The sequence below is a fragment of the Eubalaena glacialis genome, chromosome 1 (assembly GCF_028564815.1).
Source record: "Eubalaena glacialis isolate mEubGla1 chromosome 1, mEubGla1.1.hap2.+ XY, whole genome shotgun sequence".
NCBI lineage: Eukaryota > Metazoa > Chordata > Mammalia > Artiodactyla > Balaenidae > Eubalaena > Eubalaena glacialis.
The window spans coordinates 182,229,976-182,245,538 of record NC_083716.1 but is presented as its reverse complement, the minus strand read 5'-3'; the positions used below and the strand labels follow the sequence as shown (position 1 = coordinate 182,245,538).

Here is a 15,563-nt window from a genome sequence, read left to right as displayed (position 1 = left end):
TATACATAAAACTCAAAGTTTACAGTGCTTCTCAAAGAAGTACTACCAGAATACTATGATTTCCAGCATGTCATGACTCAGACTCCTTATCTTTAAAAACAGCTGTCAACTCGTTCATTGGAAGACTTGTTTCCTCCTCCCTATTGCAATGTACTGCTAATCCAGTGATTCTTAAAGTGTGGTCTGAGAATTCTGAGGGCCCCAAGAGCCTTTCAGGGAGTTCATGAGGTCCTCCCTTTTCCATTTACATAGCTCTGTGAGGCTAGATTTTCATCATACACTTCAACCAAAACAACATATTGCAGCAGATCAAATGCAGAAGCAGATACAATAATGCAACTATCTTCTACTAAGGCATGACAATGATTTGCAAAAATGAAAACAATGTCATTCTTCTATTTTTGTTTTAGAAAATATAATTATATTTCCCCAAAGTGTTACTTATGTTAAGATGTTGTTATGAGGTGTAGGGTCCCAAAGTCAAAAAGTTTGAGAACCACTGGTCTAATCTGTCAGTGAGAAAACAGGCTGCAATACACATCTCACTTACAAATCTATAGAAATGTCAATTTTGTAAATTGAGGGTAACCTGTCTCCCTAGATCATATCCTTTCGGCTATCAATCTGTTTATAATCTCTAAAAATTGGCACAGGTTCCTGGCAAGAATCTGTACTTCTTTCTCCCAAATGATGTAAGTACTCTATCTCCTCTTATATGTTTTGTAACTTAGAGCTTCTTTCTCAAAGGAGCTTAAATTTTGAAGAGAGGAATTGACCTAAGATCAACAGGGACTTGTAAATCCAGGGGCTCCTGATTGTTCCGCCTAGTAGCATGAGCTAGCATCCTACGACTGATCTTGGCAGAAACTCCTAAGAGGACTCGTGGTTGTTGTCAGTGGCTGCTTTTTTAAAAAATCATTTAGTCAGCACTTCCCAGCCCTGGAAATTCCAGGATCTGCTCCTCTTATAGAAGAGTCCCAGGATTTGCTTCCTCAAAGCATAGGCTGCATAGGTTGGCTGAGTCTCTCAGATGCTGGACTGCTCAGTATTATTCCCTTAAGACTTGTATCTAAAGGGCAGTTCAAAGCATTTACCTACTTCTCTAGAGATATCTAAAATGTCTGTAGCTCTGAAGTCCTCTAAAGTTGTATCAAAGGAGTACGCTTATAATACTGCATGTTATCACACTCCTGCTCTATTTTCTCCATAGCACTTACCACTATTTAAATTATCTTAGTATTTATATATGTATTGTGTCACGCCCTCCTCCCACCATGAGGATCTCCTTAGAGGACTTTGTCTTTATTGTTGTAGTCACAGGGCCAGGAACAGTGCCTGGCATGTTCATGCTCAATGAATACTGACACTATGAATAATAAACTATAGAGACAGAGCATTTGGTTGACAGTTAACCTATGAGGCTGTGTCCAAGGTAAGAAGGTAACTGGAAAGAGCTAGGTATTAGTCTAAGGGCCCAGGAGGGTCCATATGACTAGACATTCCTTGGTTTCTGGCAAATAAGGAATTCACGGCTTTGGCATTATTTGGGCCTTAGGTTGACAAATAAACTAGTTGTGGGGAGTCATGAAGGGTAGACACAAATGACAGATAAAAGTCTATTCTGGGAGTGGTTCTATCTACTTTTACTGATAATTTAATAGTGTGTGGAAAGCAGACTAGAATGATGACAAGCCCTCTTTATAAGGAGTGGGATGAGAGAGAGATAGGAGAAGGCATTGAGATGAGGGACAAAAACAAGGCCCTTAAGTTCCATTCTCTCTCTTTGGGCTGGTGTCATTGAAGCTGGCATAAGCTTACTGGTGTAATTTGAAGATAAATACAGCCCTCTAGTTTTTCCCCACAATGCCACACACAGTTAATTATAAATTCTTTTGAGAAACTAAAGATTGGGGGTAGGAGGTGGACAGTGGTCTTCCTTGCACTTGAAATGTTCAGAATGGAAATTTCCATAGTGAGGACAGGTACTGAGAAGTAACTTATTACAGGTCATTTCATCAATATGCAAGAAAACCCTGGCTGGCATAGGGAGGGAGAGAAGATCTGCCATGAAATAGAAGCTACCAAAAGGTCAACTAAAATGTCTGGGGCCATGCTGTCCTCATCTCAGATATCAGGTGGGTGGATAATCATGTCCTGCTTCCTCCACCCCTTTCACACCACACAGACACACATACACACACCTTTCCTGATCCCACTGGCAAAATCCCAGCTAAACCACTGTACTGAGCTGCATCTTGAGAATACCTGTGAAAATGTAGTCCAAGGCAAACATAAGGGAGGCCCTGGACTATGCTATGTTTTGTTTAGCTACAGACAAACAGAAACTATGTCTTATAAATTAAATCTTCCCTTTGCACTCTCTTTTCCTATATATATATATATATATATATATATATATTTAGCAGAGTTTTAGTAGCATCCTTATGAGCAATAACAGATTGATTGACAACCACATAATACTTCTTAACAAGGTGGAAATACCCCATTCTGTGGCATTGGGAAGGTTTTGAGAGCATTTAGAGACCACCACTGTTTCTTGTGGTATTTAGTAATGGACATTTTTTTTGACAGAAATGAGGGTTTTTTAAAATTTATTTATTTTTGGCTGCGTTGGGTCTTCGTTGCTGCACGTGGGCTTTCTGTCTAGTTGCGGCGAGCCAGGGCTTCTCTTCGACGCGGTGCGCGGGCTTCTTATTGTGGTGGCTTCTCTTTGTTGCAAAGCATAGGCTTCAGTAGCTGTGGCATGCAGGCTTAGTAGGTGTGGCGTATGGGCTTAGTTGCTCTGCGGCATGTGGGATCTTCCCGGACCAGGGCTCAAACCCATGTCCCCTGCATTGGCAGGCGGATTCCCAACCACTGAGCCATGAGGGAAGTCCTGAGTTTTCTTAAAATAGCTTCTCTTTGTATCTAAGGAATAGCAGTTTTATTCAGAATTCATCATGGGTTCTTAAAGGTGGTTCACCAGATGCTCACTAATTTTCTTAGGAGTAAGTTGGGTAGATACATGTGTGGAACAATAAGACAGGCAAAGAAGCAGTCCAGAATTTTCCTGCATTTGTAAAAAGAAGATTGTAGAGAACTTTAGGGCTGTTGGGGACATGGAGGAATGAGGAAGTGAGAAAAAAATTGAAAAGCAAAGCCTTTTATGAGGATATGCATGAACAGTGAGCTTATAATTATGTTCACAGGATCAGAACTGAAAATATTGACTACATTCATTTTGTCTACACTGAATGTTTTCTCCATTTGTAGAAGAAAAGCTATAGTGAAGGAGCTGTTGTGGAACTAGAAGTATGTAGATAAAGTGAGTCACTTTGCTATGCCAGGCTGCCTACATGTATATATAACAGATCTGCATCCATTTCACCTATTTTTCCCTCTGACCTCCTTTATATTTTTTCATCCTTGGTATACTTTCTCTTTAGAAAATTAGCAAAACTATATTCTCACAACCGATCAGCACCATTTGTATTACTAAATGATTGTTCTCTTGTCTAAAAGGACTCCCAAAAGACTTTTTTAAAAATAGCATGTTCTAGCTCATTATGTAGATAATTATCTGCTTGGCAATGGACTGGAGAAGTAGGGATGAGGAGGAGAAATTTAAAACCAAACCTACTGCCAATTGAAAATGAATCAAACTGGAGAAGAGAATTTCAATTTTTTGATATAAGTGAATGGAAAATAATTGTTTTAAAAAGTCTATCTACTTTGAAATGCCATAACATTTATAACTCACTTGCTCACATTAGACATTTTGGGGGATGGAGAGAAGTGTTATTTTAGTGAATATATTCTAGACCTAACAATTTGTGATCTGTCAGTCGCACATTTTGTCCATCACCATGTTCATCATCAGTAATCTGAACTGCTGAGGTTTTAATAATCAGTGCTACACTACACTAACACTACTACAATGTTACTAATGTAGAGATGGTACTTTCATTTTAACTTGAGACATAAACAGCATCAATAATTTGGCTTCTTTCAGGTCTCTTGAGTAAGGAAATTAGTTTTAAAAGAGGGGTGAGTTGGCTCACATACACGTATAGAGGCCAGAAACCTGCTAAAAGGTCCAGTGCCATTACAGTGTCACTTTTATGCCAGATACCATCATTGAACTGCAGGTTCATTAACTCTCAAATACTATGCCCCACAATCTTCCAACAATTTCAGTTTCATTTGAGTTTGGAGATAATGTTTGAGTGCATTTAATGTTCATATGTAAACTTAATACATAATTTTGCTATAGACTAGAAATCATCACTTATAAGTGGAAAACAAGGCACTGAAAAAAACGTGCTTTTTAAAAAAATAATTAATGCAAATTTTCGCAGGGTCCCCATCATACTTTTCAAGGGTGCTAGGGTGTATTTATTGAAAAATCAATATCCCTACCTTTAACATTTGAAACATTTAAGTTGTAAAGAGAATCATAGAGCAACATTAAGAAATATTTTCAGCACTTCTCTTTGTTTGTAGGAATGTATCTGTGTCAACTGAAGAGCAATAAATAGTCTTTTTTGTCCTTTATGTTAATCAAATGATTACCTCCCTCCCCCTTCTTTTTAAATAGCTACTTTCAAAGCTTGACAGATATTTCCTAGGCATTGCATCGGCCTATTAAGCAGTAGGATAGTACTATGGAAAGAGTGCTATTTCTACGCCGTATTAATTTGGTGTCCTTTGGGCCTCTCTTAAGTGTTAATACGGAGTTGTTGATGTTTTAAAGGTTTGGAATTATCTCTACTAAAATTGATATATTTTTATCTGTAACTACTAAGTAAAGGAAAATTGATAAAATAGGATACACCATAATATGGAGGATTTTTCTCTTGCACTATTTTAAGTTAGGGAGATATAGTGGAAGGCACTGTATTTCCTTTTAGTAAGTTACTTAGAACATAATTATATGCTAACATCATACACTGTACTGGGCGCTAAGAGCCTGAGGAATCAGTTCCAGCTACAGCTTAGTAAAATTCGAACAAACGCCATTCATGGTAAAGGCTTTTTCATTTATTTCGGAACTGACATCTTGCTTCCCCGTTTCAGGCGCGTAGGGGGCTTAGGGAGTAATTTCCAGCAAACTCCGCGTCTTCTAAACCGAAGCTCTCCTTCTCAGGCTTCAGTGCAGCCGGAAGGTGGGTTTCGGTGCGCGCCTCCCTACGCTTTACCCTCCTTCCTACCAAGGGCCGGGAAGTGACAGCAACGGAAATACCAGGTTACCGGAGATGGGCTCAGAGGATTCCTCCTGCTTTCTCTCCCGCCACCCGCAGCCTTCCCAGAGTTCACCTTTCCTCCCTGCACACCATCAACCTCCTCACGCGACCTCAACATCCACCTGCTCCAGCGCCCTACACTCGCGCCCACCTCCAGCCGGCTGCCAATCACAACCTTCTGCAGCTCCCGGGTACAGAGACCCCACTCTTCTAACTCTCTGGTCCCGCCCCCTCCAGAACTGCTTCCCGCCCTTCGGGTTCTGTATCCAATAACCAGCGCCCGAGTATTCTTTGGTTCCCGCCCCCTTCCTTAAGCCTGACTGAACCACCTGATCCGGAGGCGCTCTGTCTGAAGGAAGGCAAGAAGGGGCGTGTGCGTGGAGGGGAGGGGCGCGAGAAGAAAGGAGGGATGCCGGGAGTGGGGCGGAGAGAAGGGTTGTCAGTCCGATCTCGCGAGAGAGGACGGAAGCCTGTGGGAGCCCGTGGCCTTTAAAGTGCGGTTCAGTCCTTTCCTCCAGGGGTGGTTTGTAAACACCGCTGAGCTCGGGTCTCCCCAGCGACCGAAAGAAGCATGAACTAGTGACCTGGAAAGGTGAGTAGTGATGAGGAGAGGGCCGCAGGACTGGAGACTGTAGGGATACGGAGAAAGAAGGCACTAACATGGCGACGTCGCTCACCATAGTCCCCACCCCCCGCTTCCCATCACCTCGGGCGCTCCTGCCCGTGCCTAGCCCTCGGGGCGGCTGTGGCTGTGCTGCAGCTTTAGCGGCCCGCGCGGCGTCGGCTTAGGGAGCCCGGCCGGCCAGGCCGGACCGTTAGGTAACTGGCATTTGTTGTTCCGGCCCCTCCCCGCTCGCGCGCTTTCTTGAAGAGGAGGAAAAAGGAATAACGGCTCCTCTTAGACCCCTCCCCCTGATATATCGTCCCCTTGTCTGGTCAGTTCGGAGATCCCTGGGGCACACGTCGGATTTGCCGAGGGTGCAGGGAGAGCCCCCTTCAGTCCTTGGGTTGAACAGGAAGAGGGCCGGCTCTGGTCTCCCCACTCAGTGGTTGGGGACTGTATGTGATGGTGGCGAGGGGGAGGATCAGGAGGCGCGGCTGAAAACAGGGTCAGGGTCTCTGGCCGCGGTGGGAGCTGATGGAACAAATGGTATGCAGAACCTGGGAGCTGGAAGTCTCGGCCTTTTCTGTCCTTTCTGCCCCTTCACACTCCCGCCACCCCCCTCTTTTTCCAGATGGGGCGGGGCTGAGGTGCGGGTGCAGATTGATTCTGGTATTTCCCCCCCCCCTTTTTTTTTTTACCTTCCTGGGTGGACTGCAAACGTTCTGTAGGGAAATCACCTGTGCTTTTTTTTTTTTAATTGATGTCCTGGGGACCAGGGCCGAGAGTGTGTTTTCTGTGTTCGCTGGTTGAACTGACGCTAGAAGGAGGCAGAGGACGGAAGAGATGGGGACTATTTTTGTGCCTTTAGGTAGTATAAAATTGTCTTTGCTTAATGAAGAGTTTTAAAACTGGTCAGGCCAAGAGCAAAACTACTGTGAATATGATGGAGTAAAAGGGGTTACTCCTGATGGACCTTAGGCCTATTGACTAATACGTAAATTATTATGTGAAAGTTACAATTTCTTAGGAATTTAAAATTTTGGAGACAGTAACAGTAAATAAATTTAATGTATGTATTTGAAATCAGAACAAAAACTGTTCCTCTGAGCACGTTTTTTGTCCTATCTGAAGAAATTTATAACCACTGTCAGTAATAGTCTTTCTAGGCATAATCTGAAAGCCTATATCCTTGGTCTGTTGTACCAAAACTGTGAAGGTGAGAAGCTTGCTAAAAAGTCATCCCAGTAGGGTTAAGTGCCCTGAAAGACAAATGCAATAGCAATGATATTTTGTAATTAAATTTAAATTTGTTACAGTGACTTGAAAAATCCACTGTAAACACTGTTTTCAAAACTGCAGGAACAAAGTGTGTTCAAAAATAGAGATGCCAAAAAAAAAAAAAAATAGAGATGCCCTTCTTCAGATCAAGAAACAAGAAAGTTCATGGAACTTTAAGGTCATTGATAATTGAATCCTAATCTTTGTAAAATAGTTTGTAAGAATATTCCAAATTTACAGTGCTGTGTATGCTGCTTTCCTAAGACATGTTTAATCTTGTTCTGAGAGGATGCTACTACCATTAAGTTTTTAATTATTTAAACTATAATATTGTGGTAATTTAGAACATAGGTGTTTGTTTCTTATTGATTTGTTTGTTTATTTATTTATTTATTTATTTTTGGCTGCGTTGGGTCTTCGGTGCTGCACGCGGGCTTTCTCTAGTTGCTGCGAGCGGGGGCTACTCTTCGTTGCGGTGCGCGGGCTTCTCATTGCGGTGGCTTCTCTTGTTGCGGAGCATGGGCTCTAGGCGTGCGGGCTTCAGTAGTTGTGGCACGTGGGCTCAGTAGTTGTGGCGCATGGGATTAGTTGCTCCGCGGCATGTGGGATCTTCTCAGACCAGGGCTTGAACCCGTGTCCCCAGCATTGGCAGGCAGATTCTTAACCACTGCGCCACCAGGGCAGTTCCTAAAATTGCCTCAATTTTAAATGTCCAACAGGAAAATAACTTTAAGTTTCTGCCTGTTTTAACATTGAATTAAGCATCTCTGTGCATAGATCTTTTATTTTGAATTGTTTCTGTAGATACCAATCTCAAATGAGATTCTAGGTCAAAGGATATAAATGTTTCTACAGTTGCCAAATTTTTGCCTCCCCAAAGAGTTGAGCAAGTTTACACTGTCATCAGAATGTTACTGCATCAACTTTGTCATAATTTTACCAACTTTGGAGTTGCGCTTATTAAAAAAAGTAGGATTACTTAGCTAGGAATTATTAATGTGAGTAAGTGATATTATTTAGAAGTTTTATTTAGTTGACTATAACAGTCTGTAGTTATTTGTCTGCCAGTGATCTGTGTGCTGGGACAGATATTGTATATTTCATATTTTCTGTCATTTCACTGATTTTATTTCTCAAAGATTACTGAAACTTTTGGCATCCTAGTAACAATAATCCTTAAATTTTCTGCAGTTTTACATAGTTTACACATTGGATGTCTTATGCTAGTTTGTTTTAATATAAGAGCTTCTTTCTGAACTATACATTTGTGAATTGTTAAACTTCATAATGACATTCCATATAGGTAACCCTTCAAATAAAGAATATGTATGTTACAGCCAAATTGACTGTGTTTTTGTTTCCTCAGTATTATGTTCTGGCTCATTGTAAGTATATAATCAATGTTTTAGGGTAGTTACTAATCAGGTTGTCATGAGTCTACCACTTATTATCTGTGTCACCTTGGGCAAATAATATAACTTCTCTGTGCCTCAGTTTCCTTATCTTTAAAGATAATACTTAACTCATAGCCTTGTTGTGAACATTCAAATATTTAATGTATATACAATGCTTGAAACAGTGTCAGGAACTTAATGAGTACTCAGTATATGGTATGGTAATTATAATTGTTAAAGTTCATTCAAAAATAATAATAATCCATCACAACCCCAACAGGCATGCATGTGGTGTGGCTTGAAGGCAGTACAGCAGGCATCTATTTGGTAGCTTTGGCAATAATGTTGAGTTTTCCCTAGGAACTTACAATTTGTGGTGGAACTTATAATACTACCTTAGAATTTTCATAAATCCATGTGAGAGAATAACTTGTATTTTTTGTTCCATATACATCCCTTCTTCCCAAGTGAGACTTTTTTTATATAAAACTCATGCAGTATAGCATATCCACATTTTGAGATGATAAAGTCATGATACTATGATCTGCATGCAATCCATTTGTCATTTTCTTCTGCTCCACCAATCCCACTATAAACATTTCTGTGAGACCTTTCATTTCTTCCTCTCTATAGTGGAAGAGATGATTAAATTAAAACATCATACTTCTAATGTTTGTTCTTTTGATTTCTTTACTAATTATTTAATATAAGTACAGCATCATTTCTCAATCATGGTGTTGAGAGTCACTAGTATCTTTTATCATTGTAAGATAGGTTTTAATGATTGTTGAAGTGTGGATGTTGGATTGAGGGTTACTTCTGAGGTAATATCTCTTTCATTTACCTGAATTTTGATGTACTTTGCATGGTGTGGGGGGAGGTAAGCTTACTAGTATTGTAATGGGAATTGTACATAATCTGTATCTTATTTGTGCCCTCTTCATAATGCGAAATTATTATTGATGTACTCCTAAGCGGTGATTATGAATTATTGTAATTCTTGGTGAGCTGTGAGTTTCTATTTATTCTTTTTACTTTTACAAAGATAAGTTTTTAGTGAGGAAAAGCAATGATCAATAGGTACTTTTTTTTTTTTTTTAACTGCCTCTGGTAGTGCTCACAATCCACCTCTCTCTTTTTTTTTTTTTTAAATTTATTATTTTTAATTTATTTTTATTTATTTATTTTTGGCTGTGTTGGGTCTTCGTTTCTGTGCGAGGGCTTTCTCTAGTTGCGGCAAGCGGGGGCCACTCTTCATCGTGGTGCGCGGGCTTCTCACTGTCGCGGCCTCTCTTGTTGCGGAGCACAGGCTCCAGACGCGCAGGCTCAGTAATTGTGGCTCACGGGCCTAGTTGCTCCGCGGCATGTGGGATCTTCCCAGACCAGGGCTCGAACCCGTGTCCCCTGAATTAGCAGGCAGATTCTCAACCACTGCGCCACCAGGGGAGCCCCCCAATAGGTACATTTTATACATCTACCTTGAGCAAAAATAATGCTATGGACATTATTTTGTATAACTGATATGATTACCAAATCTAAAATGATGTTATTAGTAAAAACTTTATTAGCACTGTTCATATTCATAACCATTAATCTGTAAATTCTTTGTATTTATATATTTCTAATGTTGTTCTGTTGTAATTTTAAACTATAAAACAAGAACTTGCTTACCTTAATTCACCTAGGAATTAAAGGTCTGGGAATAATCAAGACTCACTTGAAAAAATGAAGTTTGACTTAAAAATTGGACTACTGATACTATTAAATAATATTTTGAGATACTGGGCTGATTTCGCTATTCACATACAGTCATCCCTTGGCATTTGTGGGGTTTGGTTCCAGGATCCTCTGCAGATACCAAAATCTGTTGATGTTCAAGTCCCTTATATAAAATGGCATTGTATTTGCATATAAACTAAGTACATCCTCCCGTATTCTTTAAACCATCTCTACATTACTTATGATACCTAATACAATGTAAATGCTATGTAAATAGTTACCAGGCAGGAGGCAAATACAAGATTTGCTTTTTGGAACTTTCTGGAATTTCTTCCCCCCAAATATTTTTGATCTGAGGTTTGTTGAATCCGGAGGGCCAACTGCACTCATAATGTACTTTCATGAATACAGTATTGAGAAAAGTCTGTGATGCTCTTCATGTATCCCATCAACTTTGAGGAATTTCATCAAAACTTTGGTATATTCTTGGGAGTTGTGATATGTGTGAAGAACATCTGTCGTGTCTCCTGTGAGTGGGGAACAATTAAAAACTGCTGCTTTCCTCATTAAAGCTGAACTTATATTTTTCTCACTTCCTTACATTGATGAAGTAAAACATTATGTACCAAATAACCTTATGGGATAACATCAAATTCATGGGTTAAAGATTAATGTAAAAATCTTCAGTCTAAAAGTTAAACTATGTAGTTCTCAGCTTCTGGCTTTAAAAATAAAGAAGGTAGTAAGATTTAGATTAATTAAGTATTAGAAAAATGTACATTTAAAGTCAAAATACAGTAAAACTTCTAATAAACTGAATAGATACTATATGAGTGCCATGCACTGTACTTGATATATTTTACATATACAGTATTATTTTCAATTATTATTTTTGACAATCCTGAAACTAGTATATTTTTTCTTCCTGGAGAGGATAGTAGTGAAATCATACCATTTAAATTTTTCCTAATTTAGAAACTCAAAGGGGAATGAATTCCTACTAGCTTATAGCTACAGGTTTTCAACTTCTTAGGTTTAAGTTCGTTATTATGACCATATTGCTGTTCCTAGTGAGAGCTCTAGGATCATTTCTTGGCATTTTGTGGCACTTACCAAGATATGAGAAGGAAATTAGAGCACAGAGAAAACTCTGAATCTGTGCGGTTCCTTGGGCTACAAGCCTATCCTCCTGAGTACATTAGCATTTTTGCTTACTTTATTTTCTATTCCTGTTTCACAAATCACTACGTACTTTGCATCATAAAACAACCCAAATTTATCTCATAGTTTTTGTTTGTCAGAAGTCCAGGTGGGCTCAGCTGGGCCCACTACATAGGGTCTTACAAAGCCAAAATCAGTATGTTAGCAGAGCTGCATTCTTTCTTTCTTTTTGGAGTCTCTGAGGAAGAATCCACTTCCCAGTTCATTTGGATTGTTGACTACTTACAGTTTTAAGACTGAGGTCCCTCTTTCCTTGCTGTCAGCCAGGGCTTGTCTTCACTCATAGAAGTTGAAATGCTTTCAGTGCTGCCCCCTCCAGTAATGGCAGGTAAAGTCTCTCTCATGCTTATCTCTGACTTCTGCTACTGCCAAAATCTCTCTGACAGAGAAAGTTCTTCACTCTTACTGGCTCATGTGATTAGATTGGGCCATCTGGATAACCCAGGATAATCTCCCTATTTTAGAATCTGTGATGATTTTTACATCTGCAAAGCCCATTTTGCTGTGTAACATAACCTATTCGTAAGTTCCAGGGATTGGGGTGTGGACATCTTTGGGGGGCCATTCTGCCTAGTACACTCATATATATACTCCTGAAAAGAAATTTGATAAACTGTGTACTCTTGCACATTTCTAAGTTGATTCCTAAAATATTTCTTCATAAGTTTAGATAGTTGAAAGAAGTATAATTTCTGGCTTTTCAAGATATTGACACCATTCTTTTATAAGTACAGTTGATCCTTGAACAACATGGGTTTGAACTGCGTGGATCCACTTATATGTGGATTATTTTCAGTAGTAAGTACAGTTATCCCACAGAGCCATTTGTCTTTTGAATTGCTGCTCCATTCATAGTCCCAAATTTACATTTGTCTAGCTAAATACCCTGTTCTGGTCCCTTTTCCTTTAAGGAACAGTCTGTATATAAAACAATTTTGTTGCCGATTTTGAAATGAGAGTCCTTATAGCTTTTGGTATTTGCATCAAAAGTTTTAAACATATTAAGGCTGTTTTGGCCAACCTTATTCAAGGTAAAGTGCAACCCTTCTTTTCAACAGTCTGTGCAATAAGGAAATCTCCAAGTTCATACTTGGCCCTCATGCATGGGAGCTCAGCCCTCAGGTAAGGGAAGGTCAACTTTCCCTTTAACATCTTGCTCCTGGGATCTCTGCCTTTTCCTAATGCAATTGGCAACTGAACTTTCTGCCAAGTTCTTGCCCAATCTCACCTTAGGCACTCCATTACTTACCTAACGGTCCCATGTAATCATTCCTAAGTTTTGTGGACTGCCTAGTGAGTTTATCTTCCTAAACTACAACTATTTAGGTTGTTGCTTTACTCTTGTATTGTTATTCTGGTCTTCAGATAGTTTTCCTTCTTACTCTGTCACGTACAGATTGGTCTTGCATATTTAGAGAAGTCCTTATTAACATTGGTCTTGCTCCTTGGCCACTGGCAGGAGTTTCTGCCTTTGAAAGCTCCCTTCAGTGGACTGATAAGACATCTCTACAAGGTATCCAACAATCTTACATTTTAGAATGAGCTGCATATGATGAGAGAAACAACTAATTGTCCACCAATATTCATTCTCTTCTTTTTCCTTATTGTAGATGCTCCAGTTTTTTTTTCTAAGCATATGGTGAAATAAAGAATGTATTTCTCAGCTTCCTGGCTAGCTATGGCCATGTGATTTAAGTTCTGGCCAGAATAGAAGTTTCCTATAAGATTTCTGAAAAGTGTCCTTAAAGGGAGGCTATCTCTCATCTCCCCATTTTCCTTCCTGCCATTTGATGTGATGGCTAGACCTTGAGCAGTTATTTTAAACCGTGAAGAGGACGCCACATGTTGAGGATGGCAGAACAACAAAACAGAAGGAGCCTGGGTTCCCAATGATCATGGTTCTGGACTGCCTGTGTTCTTGTGAGAGAAATAAACTTCTGACTCATTTAAGCCATTGTTATTTTGAGTTTTCTCACTCACAGCTGAACCTAATCCTAACTGATACAGGCATAAAAAAGTCATTTCCAAATAAGAAGCACATAAACAGTTGTGTGAAGCACACTGACACAAGAAGAACCATTAACCTCCACTCTTAAGAATTTTGACGCTCAAGATTCAGCACTGCCGTTTTGCAGATCAGCTGTGACTACCTCTTCCTTCTGTTATATTAAAAAGTTTTACTTTTCTCTTTTCACCAAGATTCCATTGCCATGCTTCCATCCTTGAAACTGTTACACATCTGATAGGTGGCAGTGTGCCAGGAATTATGGGGGGCCACAAGGTAAACCATCTTCTTGGAGCATTAAGGATTTTGCAGGGAACCTTAATTTTTATACTAAAAAATAATGGAATGGAAGGCAAAATACACATGCATTTTAAAATATAAAATAAACATTTTACAAATTTTTGTAGTGGAGTTATTTATTTATTTAAATTTATTTATTTTTGGCTGTGTTGGGTCTTCGTTGCTGCGTGCGGGCTTTCTCTGGTTGTGTTCATTGCGGTGCGTGGGCTTCTCATTGCCGTGGCTTCTCTCGTTGCAGAGCACGGGCTCTAGGCGCATGGGTTTCAGTAGTTGCGGCAGGCGGGCTCAGTAGTTGTGGCGCCCGGGCTTAGTTGCTCCACCGCATTTGGGATCTTCCCGGATCAGGGATCGAACCCGTGTCCCCTGCATTGGCTGGCAGATTCTTAACCACTGTGCCACCAGGGAAGTCCCTGGAGTTATTTAGATTTTGCAGAGTAATGAGTTTGCTCTTTTCTGCCTCTCCTTTGCCCTAGGGATACTTAGATGGAAACTTGAGAAGCACTGCTTACTTGATTAGAGTTGAGGGATTCCTGGCAGAAGAGTAAATAAAGCTCATGGCCCACCAGCTAGAAAGGTAAGAAATTTTAAGCTTTTACTGCAAAAGTGGTCTTTTATTTTGTGATTGTCTCTCAAATATTATTAAGTTCAAGAGGTGTTTCCAGACGGTAGTCCTCAGAATGCTAGTTGTCCTACCATATTGATAGTGTTTAGTAAAAAAAATTCCTAAGGTTCAGCAAATTTGGAAATATCCTTTTGGAGCTACAGTGCATATCAGCATATAAAAGCACACTGAAGACTTTACATAAAAATACATAATTTTGTTTAACCCAGAGGGTCCTAAACTTGTCTGACTAGGGAGCCCTCTGTAGCAAAGAGTTCCAATATGAAAGTCCCAACTCTCCTAGGATTTTGTAAGGATAGTAACAGGAGTTAATCCTTGAGATATTTTCTATATTTCAAAAATATCTTGGACAGAAAGTCCTACCCTCTTGCATGTGCTCGATAAATATTTATTGGCTGAATAAGTAAATGAGACATCCGAATTTCAGGGTAGGGGGATAGTGGATGGAGGAAGATCAGAGGTGAGTGGTATTAACTAAGAAAGGAACAGATGAGTGGGAAGTAAGAGCACTCTAGGGTGAGAGAGGGAGCTGATTAAAAGTCTGCCTAACTACAGCCAAGAGATCAAGGTATCATAAGACTGGGGTGGGTGGCAGAGGTGAGTCCACGCGAGGGTCTGCAGACAGTGTTAAGGATTAGAGGCCTTATCATAAGAACATTTTTTTCCGTAACTTGTCCTTTCCTCTCATTTTGACTAGCACTGCTTGAGTATAAACCATCATTCTCTTTCCTGAATCTAGTAGTAACGTGTACTGGTTTTCTTATGCATAGTGTTACTCTCACCAATCCATCCTCCACACTTCCATTAGAGATGTTGCAGAAATGCCCCTTTGATTATCTAATTCACCTATTTAAAATCTTTCCATTTTTTACAGCAGGATTAAGCAAACTTTTTCTTTAAAGAGGCAGATAGTAAGATTTTTAGGCTTTATGGGGGTCACATAATAGTCTCTGTTGCTTCTTCTTCCCTACCCACTTACCATTTAAAAAACGGAAAAACTTTCTTAGCTCAACATTTTGGTGCAGGGCCATAGTTTATAACCTCAGGGTGTGGGTGGGATGGGGGAGTGAGGTTGGACTCCAAACTCCTTACTGGGGTATTAAAGGCCCTTTGAGATTTGCTTCCCTCTCGCCTCACCTCTCTTCCCTTCAATCATATATCCCATGCTTTAGCCATC

General features: G+C 40.0%; 1 protein-coding gene across 2 annotated transcripts in view; it reads left to right on the top strand.

Annotated features, from left to right (window-relative positions):
• Positions 1-5,697: 5,697 nt before the first annotated feature.
• The window catches only part of ATF2 (activating transcription factor 2), a 76,320-nt gene continuing 66,454 nt past the window's right edge, over positions 5,698-15,563 (top strand). For both annotated transcript variants that reach the window (XR_009700423.1, XM_061185158.1), the window contains exons 1-2: positions 5,698-5,835; positions 14,238-14,338. The gene's annotated coding sequence lies outside the window, so the exon portion shown is untranslated. The remainder of the gene's footprint in view (positions 5,836-14,237; positions 14,339-15,563) is intronic.